Below are 10,491 nucleotides of genomic sequence, written 5' to 3' on the forward strand. Positions count from 1 at the left end.
AATAAAAAGGAGGAGCTTAGAAACTTCCACCAGAATGTTTGCCATCTCACTGTCCTGCCCTCAACAGCCTGCCTTGTATGTGATGATGAGTAGCTGGGCCGCAGTCCCCATAGGCAAGTCTGGCTTTGGCTGGAGGACTTGATAGGGCTTCCCAAATATTCTCACTCACTGCAGCCTCTGCACTACTCCAGATGTCTACAGCAGTCCTCTATCTAGTGTTCTCTGCCTTTGACAGACCACATGTTCTAACCAGGCCTTCTGAAGATTGGCCCCCTGGAGCCATACCAGCTTTCCCCATTGGCCATTAGTTCCCTTCACTTTGCTCTCGGTTTCCTCTAGCAGATGTCAACATAGGTGCACAACCCTCGGGGCCACATGTGTCCTGGAATCCAGCATGTCTTAGACTTTGGAAAGGAAGCGCCTGCATTCCATGTCTTAGGTACTTCCCTTAGTGTGGCTGGAGGAGCACACCCTGTAATCAAGCCCTTGCATGTTTCTTCAGGAAACACAGGACTCCTCCCATGAAATAGGATGAAGAATGACTACAAACAGCCTCATGTCTGTTCAGTTCAAATTTTGCCACCAAATGACGTTGCTCAAACTTCATGAAAAAAAAAACCTTTAGACCCAGAGAGGAATGGAGGACCTGTGGTAGCAGCATTATTTAAAACTTGTTTTGCAAGGTTGGCTTTTCACTGACTTTTCTGGTTTTTCTCTTTGCTTACAACAGAAACATTGTAACATGAAGTTAAACGGATTTCCATTGTCAGTTGCTTTCTGAATGTTAATACTTTCCATTTGGTCAGAAATGGAAACCCCAGATAACCCTAGATTTTTTGTTGGGGAAGAATAAAACGAAAATAGATTAAACAAACGGACCTTTAGAAGCTGTTACCATTGAACCCTGATGACTCAAGCTCAGAAGATGAAATTGCTGACTTCAGCCTCAGGTGGGCCATTTCACCCAAGGTCATCTTAGTAAGTCTCTGCAGCCTTCAGACATCTCTCCCCACTCTAATTGTAAGTTATTTAGCCTTCACAGTCGTATTAGCTGAATTTCTGTTGTATTGGCCTTCCTCATATCTGTCAGGACATGGGGCCTGGGGTACCTGGGGGGAGGTGGCCATGTTGTAGAGACTGAACTGTTAAATACCATGTAACCACATTGCTTTCACAGGCTGGTGAGGCCCAAGAGAACTCCGAGTTTTGTGCATCTGTTTCCCTATTAGATTAGCTACTCTTTAAGAGTGGATTTTCTTCCCTGTGTGCTCCTTATATCATGTGGTATAGTTTGTAGGTGGTTTAAAAATTCTATTGTTTTCTTAATAGTTGATAGTAGAATTTCCTTTGCAAATAAGTGGTCTTAAAAGAAGAAAATACCTTGGAGCATTTGGGTATGAAAAAATAGGTCCACAATTGGATTCAGAGTGTGGGGGTAGAACAAATGGAGGGTAGAATTACTTTGCATTAAAAAAAAATTGGTGGTGGCAGGAGGGGACAGAAAGGAGAGAGAACGGCTGAGCAACGTGGAAAATCAGTCAAAAGACTTTCTAAAACAGAATGATTATTACTCAATTCTAATTGCGATGGATTGGCAGTGCAACCCCATCTGTTTCTTAATTTCTCTCAACTTTTTGTAAAATCTGCTACACAAAGGCTTTGTGTGCATAATTTTGTTTTGTGTGTGTGTGTGTATGTAGAAGTAAGAAAGATAGCTGAAAAACCCATGCAATAAAGAACAAATTGCAAGATGCCTAGTGGAGAACAAGAAGTCAGCTGAAGCAGGAGGTGGTCATGAGGACATAAGCCCCCCAGGAATGCACAGAAATCTTGGACATGGATTTGGACTTTCAACACGAAGTATGTTGGAGACCAGTCTTATCTAGATTTTAAGAGGCAAGATGACCCTGGATGTCATCTAGATTAAGTAATGAGTGCTCTACAAAGGTTACAAATGACGTTAAAAATGATAGACACTGACTTAGTAGAATGTTACAATTATTTGTAAAATATATAGAGTCCTGGAGAAGAAATTAGAAGTTCTGGGTTTGAATTCTCTCTCTCTCTCTTTTTTTTCCCTTAAACTCCCAGCATCTTTATTTTTCTTAGAATCTAGATAAAATGAACTCTAGCAGGGCAGTTATTACTATTTAAACCTTACACTTTAGATTCTTTAAACTACTTCAATATTTGTAAATTTGAGAATGCACATTCCAAAAACTGTGAAACTAAAATTTGAATCATACCCAAAAATTTGTGCAATATTGTTGTAACTACACAAAATTTTGTATACAACATGTGGACTTTAATATTGCAGAATTTGGCCTTTTTTAAAATTGAAGTATAGTTGATTTACAATGTTGCGTTGGTTTCAGGTGTACAGCAAAGTGATTCAGTTATATGTATATATATATATATCTATTATTTTTTAGATTCTATTCCATTATAGGTTATTACAAGATATGGAATATAATTTCCTGTCCTAGACAGTAAATCCTTGTTGTTTATCTATGTTTATCTATTTTGTATATTGTAGTGCGTATCCGTTAATTCCAAACTCCTAATTTATCCCTCCCCCACCTTTCCCCTTTGGTAACTATAAGTTTGTTTTCTATGTGTGTGAGTCTATTTTTGTTTTATAAATAAGTTCATTTGTGTCATTTTTTAAGATTCCACATATAAGTGATATCATATGATATTTGTCTTTGTCTGACTGACTTCACTTAGTATCATAACTTCTAGGTCCATCCATGTTGCTGCAAATGGCAACACAGCATTCTTTTGTATTTTTTTATGGCTGAGCAATATTCCATTGTGTATACGTACCACATCTTTTTTATCCGTTCATCTGTCAGTGGGCATTTAGGTTGCTTCCATGTCTTGGCTATTGTAAATGATGCTGCTATAATCCTTGGGGTGCATGTATCTTTTCAAATTAGAATTTTCATCTTTTCTGGGTATATCAATTTGGCCTTCTTACAAGAGCTTACCTATAAACAAAAATACTTTTTGCTTGTCTGTTCTAGCCTATGAAGGGTTGCAAATAACAGACTCTGTCCCACAGCTTTTCACTGTGTCCTTAAAAAACATACATGATTCTTCCTCTTAGACAAGGGGAAAAAACCAAAATTCCCACGCAGAAAAAAATGTTAACCCAGAATTATCAAATTTTGGTTTCAGCAGATAAAACACCAAAAATAGATTTTAGGAAACTCTTACTTAAATATTTTACCTAAATAATACTATAGGAATTTACAGTCTTGCCCAAAAGAGGACAGAGGTTTCTCATTAAACTTTATTTTAATGGGTCTCAAAATTCTGTGACAGATTTTTGGTCAAATTGTTTCCATTAAAATTACTGATTTTAAAAATTAATAATTTAGAACTGCCACACACACACAAAAACAAGTGGTCCACAACACATTTCCCTTTTCTGCTGAAAGTTTTAGAATGCATTATCATTAACCAGTCTTTTATCATTAAACTTAAACGCCTAGACTTTCCTTGTGGCGTAGTGGTTAAGGATCTGCCTGCCAATGCGGGGGACGTGGGTTCCATCCCTGGGCCAAGGAGATGCCACATGACTTGGAGCAACTAAGTCTGTGTGCCACAACTACTGAGCCTACATTCTACAGCCCATGCGTCACAACTATTGAGCCCACATGCTACAACTACTGAAGCCCGCTCGCCTAGAGCCCGTGATCCACAACAAGAGAAGTCACCGCGATGAGAAGCCCGCACACCACAGCAAAGAGAAGCCTCCTCTCTCCGTAACTAGAGGAAGCCCACGTGCAGCAATGAAGACCCAACGCAGCCAATAAATAAATATATAAATAAATTTATTAAAAACAAAACAAAGCAAAAATCTTAAATGGCCAACAGAAACAAACAGTTCTGAGAATGTTCTTCCACAACTGTTTAAGACTGGGGTGGCAGATATAAGGGATATTACTCGCTTAACTTTCTGAACTTTCTGGGTAGACTTGGTGACCTTCCCAGCTTCAGTTGTATTCTCATCCGCTGCTTTGATGACACCCAAGACAACCATCTGTTTGAGGTCACAAATAGCAAAACAACCCTGAGGAGGATTGTCAGAAAAGCTCTCAACACACATGGGCTTTCCAGGAACCATATGAATCATGAAAGCATCACCAGCTTTACAGAATTTAGAGCCATCTTCCAGCTTCTTCCCAGAATAACAATCCACCTTCTTCTGCAGCTCAGCAAACATGCAAGCAACATGAGCTATGTGACAATCCTGTGCAAGTGTATAGCCAGCATCGATCTGGCCTGGATGGTGCAGGGTACTCACCTGAACTGTGAAGCCAGATGCTCTCACTGGTGGGTCATTTTTGCTGTCACCAGCCACGGTGCCACAACAAACATCTTTGACAGATGTGTTCCTGACATTGAGGCCCACTTTGTCCCTAGAAAGAGCTTCACTGAAAGCTTTATGGTGCATTTCAACAGGCTCGACTTCAGCTATAATGCTGACTGAGCAAAGGTGACCATTATGCTGGGTTTGAGAACACCAGTCTCCACAGGGATAGTGCCAATACCACCAATTTTGTAGACACCCTGGAGGGGCAGATGCAAGGGTTTGTCCGTTGGAAGAGGTGGTGGCGGGATGCAATCCAGAGCTTCAAGTCATGTGTTTTCACTGGCATTGCCGTCTTTATGAGTGACTTTCCATCCCTTGAGCCAAAGCATGTTTGCACTTAGCTGCAGCATGTTGTTACCATTCCAACCAGAAACTGGCACAAATGCTACTGTGTTGGGGTTGTAGCCAATTTTCCTAATGTAGGTGCTGACTTCCTTAATGATTTCCTCATATCACTTCTGGCTGCTGGTGGCTCAGTGGAATCCATTTTAACACCAACAATGAGTTGTTTCACCCTCAGTCTGTAAGCTAGAAGAGCACGTGCATGGGTCTGCCCATCCTCAGAGATACCTCCCTGCTTCAGCTCCGCCAACACCAGCAGCAACAGACAGGACAGCACAGTCAGACTAAGGCGTGCCTATAGTCGTGTTTTGGTAGTCTCTGTGTCCTGGGGCACCCATGATACTGTTGTACCTGCGGGTCTTGAATTTCTACGGGGAAGTATTAGTGGTGATACCATGCCCACATTCAGCTTTCAGGATGTCTAATACCCAGGCACACTGGAAGGGGTCCTTCCCTGTATCAGTAGCCTCCTTCTCAAAATTTTCTATGGTTCTTTTGTTGATCCCACTACATTTGTAGACCAGTTGGCCAGTGGTGGTAGACTTGCTCTAAACTATGTGTCCAGTGACAACAATATTGATGAGTCTTTTTCTTTCCCATTTTGGCTTTCCCATTTAGTTGTGATACTTGTGTTCTGGCAGCAAACCTATTGTGAAAAAGTAGGTTTGAATTCTGTGGCATTAAGTAATTATGTGGCTTTGGGAAGATGCTTAATTACTCTGAGCTGCAGTCTTCTTACCTATCAAAGGATAGAAGAAACTGATTATTGGTTCTCTTATCTGTAAAATGGCTCCAATGGTAACTAAGATATCCTAGGAAGGAACACAGAATTTGGAATCAAAAATGTACACATAAAATATACCTGTGTTTGCATCACCTGTGTTTGCATCCTGCTCCTGCCACTTTCTGGCTGTGTGACCTTCAGTTAACTGCTTAAATCGCTCAGCCTTCTTCATCTATAAAGTGGTAATAAGAACACCTATGCCTCAGATGGCTTCAAAAGGATTAAGTATTTTAGCCCTAGGTAGAGATGGTTGATAAATATTAGATCCGTCTCTTTCAGATTTAAATTCATATTTTTTTTGCTTGGTTTCCTTCTCCATGACCTTGAAAGAGAAAAATTTCTGGTTCTGTTTTACAGGTTGGCCCAACTTCACACCAACTTACTTCTGTTGAGCAGAAAAGGAAATAACGTTAATTCATCTTTGCATTTGCCAATTTTATTGAATTTAACAGCAATATTCAAATCTGTACGCTGCTATGGTTATTGATATAATGTACTAAGTATTAACCAAGAAAGTTCTGTTTAAGGAATGGCATCCAGAGAGGTGATAAATTTTGCCTACAGATTCTTTCATTACTATGTAGCTTCTATATCTACTATAAAGATAATACTTTCCCAGCATCAATTCTAAATCCCAAGTCTTTTTGTTTTAATAATCCTGGAAGAGTAGTAGTCTTCCAAGACTTCCAGTGGAACTCTTACTCACTTTTTATTCTCCTGGGAATAACTGGAGGCCGGGAGTAATTGGAGCTATCACCCACCTCACTCCCAATCCTACCAAGCTACAAGCAACTCCCTTTAGGTTTATAGCAAAAGGCAGCCCACAGAAAGGAAGGTATGAAACCCTCAATTTTCCTATGCAAATGGGAAGTGCATTTCTTCATCTGGTTCATGTCCTAACGTTTCTACTCACTAAATAGCCAGCCATCATCAGGATGCCTTGGACAGGACTTTGTCTCACTAAATACTGCTTTTGCGGTATTGTTGAAGAACAGCTAGAGCAAGGGGACAAGTCTGTCTTATTTCTGTCCGTATTTCTTGGGTGCCTACACTTGCTGTCTCCCTAGGTTTCCAATATCATGAAGAAAGGGGAAAGGGAGCTCTTCCCAGTACCTAAGAAGTATTGATGGGCCGCTTTTTTTGTCCTAAATCTTGTATTTCGTATTGGCCTCATGGTGTCTCCATTTTACCCACAGTGTGTATCTGAGCCGTACCTACCAAAGAAAGTTAGATTAAGGGGAGTGTGTCTGAGCATGGGTGGAAAGCATGTGTAATTATATAGGATGTACAAATATATTATTCTTAATTTTGATTCACATTCTCATCTGTTATCTTAATGGGAGGAGTATATACTGTATTCACCCAACCCCTTTATAGTCACACCTAGGTTGAAAAAGATATAGTTCTTAGCTGATGAAGAATTTCCAAATGATTATTGTGTTTCAAAAGATGTTCTTCTAGGCCTTGTCTTAATATGTGCTGCTTATATTTCTGACCTAATATTTCTTTTTATTTGTACGGCCCATAATCTTTCTTTGATGAGGATTAGTGATTCTAAATTCTAAATTCCTAAGAGAAATGGGCAGATTATGAAAGTTTCTCTCCCATGCTGTCATTAGGATGGTAATGGAGTTGGTACTGATTTAATTTATTTTGCCCTGGAGACCTGCAATGCCCTAAATTATAAATATACCAGGTTCAGTGTTTCAGTGTAGGTATAACGTCAACACTATGTCTTAGATTTTGATTGATGAAGAAGAAGACCTTTTTCAGGTCAGCAGGATGAAATTGTGCATATGTATCTTGCTCTACAAAAGGAAAATGAGATGTAGAAAAATAGTTTTAGGGGTTCAGGACCTTATTAGAATTAATAACTAAGTGAGAATGTAGTTTGGGGGCTCTAGATATGGGAATCCAATCGTGAACAAAGGGCAAGGGATATCTAACCTTAATAGGCTATTTTCCAGAAGCTGATTGTTTTGCAACTCAACGCAATTTCACATAGGATTAGTAAATGGTGGTTGCTTCCTCAAGGCAGTATATGCATTTACAAATGTGGAGTGCAGGGCCTAGGAGTTCAGAGCATGGTGTAGGTGTGGGGTGAGGGAGGCAGCAGGTGCAGGGAGGTGGAATAAGATTGGGCTCCTCTGGAGCACTGGGGGGAGTAGTCAGAGTAGCCTGGAGCATGCTTGCCGGAGGCTAGTTCCAGAGGTGGCCCTTGGCCCTTGGCCTTCTGACTTATTGAAGTCTGACCAGTAATCACGAAGCCATATCAATTCAACTTCCTAAGTGCTTATTAAATCTGTGTAATTCTCCTTATTTTTAATACCACCACCCCAACACCACATCCCATTAGGATTCCTGGAATAACTTTCTAACTAATCTGCTCTGCATCTACACTTTCCCATCAAGTGTCCATAATACAATCAAACTGATCTTTTAAAGACTCAACTTTTAGAGGATCATGGCTGTGTGTGAATCTGTCAATAACTTTCCATTGTCCTTACGATAAGGCCCCAAGTGCTTAATGATCAAAACATTTAAACTCCATTCAGTGCTGTTGTAAGGTAGGCAGTCCCTTTCCCCGATAACGAGCAGTTACAATGAAAAGGAGACCGCAATTCATTTGGCCAATTAATTGACATTTCAATACATAGTTATTAATAAAATAACTCCAATATTTACCATAACTCAGATTCTGTTCAGAGGTCATTAACTGGTGGTCTGTAGGCCAGAACCAGCCTATGAACATGTTTTGCTTTGCCTATACAGTATTCAAAACTTTTCAGGCAGTATTTTAAAATTGGGAGAATGAAAATAACTGAGACTTTCAGCTTTCTTAAACCTGGGAGAGTCTGATGACCTGGGATTCACATTCCCTGCCTGGCAGCAAGCGGCTGGAGCAGAGTGGCAGGTGTTCCTTTTAAGGAGAGCCGTGGTTCTCAAACATTCTAGGTGAGCATGCGGTGCGTTAGAACCACCTGGAGGCCTTGCTAAGTCACGCATTGCAGGCCCCACCAGGGAGGTTTCGATTCAGCAGGCCAGGATCCAAAAATGTGCATTTCTAACCATCTCCCAGGTGATGCTGTAGCTGCAGGTCCGGGGTCCACACTCTGAGAACCACTGAGGTACGAAATGTGCTTTCAGCAAAGCATGGTCCTTCCACTTCCCATTGGTTCCCATACCCTGGGTGTCCACTGCCATGTACCTCCAAGCTCACATTATTGCCTTTGGTATATTTAGAGAAACATTTTCCCCTATGTGTCTCTCCAGAAAGTGGGAGTAAAAAAAAAAAAAAAAAAAAAAAAAGAGAGAGAGACACATATGTCTTTGTGGAGGCAAGGAATATTCCAACATGTTTAAAATGCAAACACTTAGGCCTTTTTACTCAGATTTGACTTTGCGAGCTCAGTTGCACGGCAACTTTCACAAACAAGAGGAGTTTGTCAGTAAACTGGGGCAGTAGGACTTGGGCTTTCAATCATTCACAGCTGGGCTGGAGCTCCTGGCTCTGCCGTTTTACCAGCTTTGTGACCTTGGAAAGCGTCTGAATCTTATGAAGACTCGCTCCCTCATCTAGGGATTTTTAAGGATATCTACGTTAAAACAAAAAACAAATGGAAACCAGCCTTGAAAATTCCCTAAGCAGACGAAACCAGCAAAGCTTAATTTAGCTTATTTTGCGAGGCTAAACTTGACCTGGTCATTTCTTGCTTATGCCTCTGGAAATCATAAGGAAAACTTAAACCGTTTCCCAAAATTGTTGAGGTAACCACTGACCAATTCCCTATCGCTTATGAAAATTCTAATATTATAACCAATCACTGTGAAGAATAAAGAGTCACTTCACTGCTTTCTCATTATATAAGCTGCTTTACAAAAATATACCCTGGAGCCTTGTCTCACATACTGTCTTTTTGGTGTGTGTGTGCAGTAAACTTTCACGAATTACTACTTTGCTGATTTCATTGGATTTACTTCTGTTATTTACAAACTTTTGACGCCTACTCCATTGGTTTTTATGAAATTAAAAGTGTGAGGTGCCTGGTACCCAGTAAGTGCTCAATAACTGCTATCTGCCAATGTTACTGTTGTTGAAATTTTAATACAAGTTTTAAAATGATATAACCATAAGCTGGAAGGAGAGGAAAGAAACTAAGCAGAAATGGAAAGCATCAGGAACCTGGAAAGGCAGGATCAGGAAGGTTAAAACCCAGGCTGAGCAGAGGTTTGCAAAAAGGACACCGGCCAACAAAAGTAGAGCCTCAGTTGGCTTTAGGGAAGGAAGAAAAAGGAAGGAGTACCTACTACTTAAAGTAAATTGTGTAATGTTAACAGACGGCAGAAAGAAAGCAGAACTATGGAACTGTGTTTTAATTTTTGTTTCTTGGTATTTTCAGTCAGAAAGGGAAGAGTAAACATGGATAAGAGGAATCTAAGTTCTTAGAGACAGAAAGAGAGCTATCCAGTGAGTTCATGTCAACCACAGGCACAGGCTACTGGGAAAAGGGCAGCAAGATTGTGGAACCGCAGATGGCAGTCCGTGAGGAATTGCAGAGCACAAGCACGCGGCCAGACGATGACCCTGAGGCAGAGTTTATCCTGATTTCCAAAGGAGAGAAGAGGAAGAGTCTACTCAGTCTCATAACTTCATGTATTATAAACCAGTAAGCTTGATGTTTACCCCAAGCAAAATAGTCTATGGATTGTTTGTAAACATTTAGGAAAGGAAAGGGATGATCATAAACAGTTGACGTTGGTTCCTAAATGTGAGCTTTGCCGTTTTCTTTTCTGGTAGGATTATTAAGCTAGAAGATCATGGAAATTATTCACTCATCCAGTGAATAGTTAGTGAGCACTAACTAGGTGCAGGAATATTGTCTGTCACATTTTTATTGGAGAAATAGACAATGTGTTCACTTATTAATGAACATGGGCTAGAATCAAATATCCTAGGAAGGAATGAAACAGAGATCTGACCAGG

At 40.4% G+C, this 10,491-nt stretch overlaps 1 pseudogene; it reads right to left on the bottom strand.

Moving 5' to 3' along the window:
• Window positions 1-1,025: 1,025 nt before the first annotated feature.
• LOC130860983 (elongation factor 1-alpha 1-like) lies at window positions 1,026-8,711 on the bottom strand (annotated as a pseudogene).
• Between the last annotated feature and the right edge of the window lie 1,780 nt (window positions 8,712-10,491).

Source organism: Hippopotamus amphibius, chromosome 9 (genome assembly GCF_030028045.1).
Source record: "Hippopotamus amphibius kiboko isolate mHipAmp2 chromosome 9, mHipAmp2.hap2, whole genome shotgun sequence".
Classification (NCBI taxonomy): Eukaryota; Metazoa; Chordata; class Mammalia; order Artiodactyla; family Hippopotamidae; genus Hippopotamus; species Hippopotamus amphibius.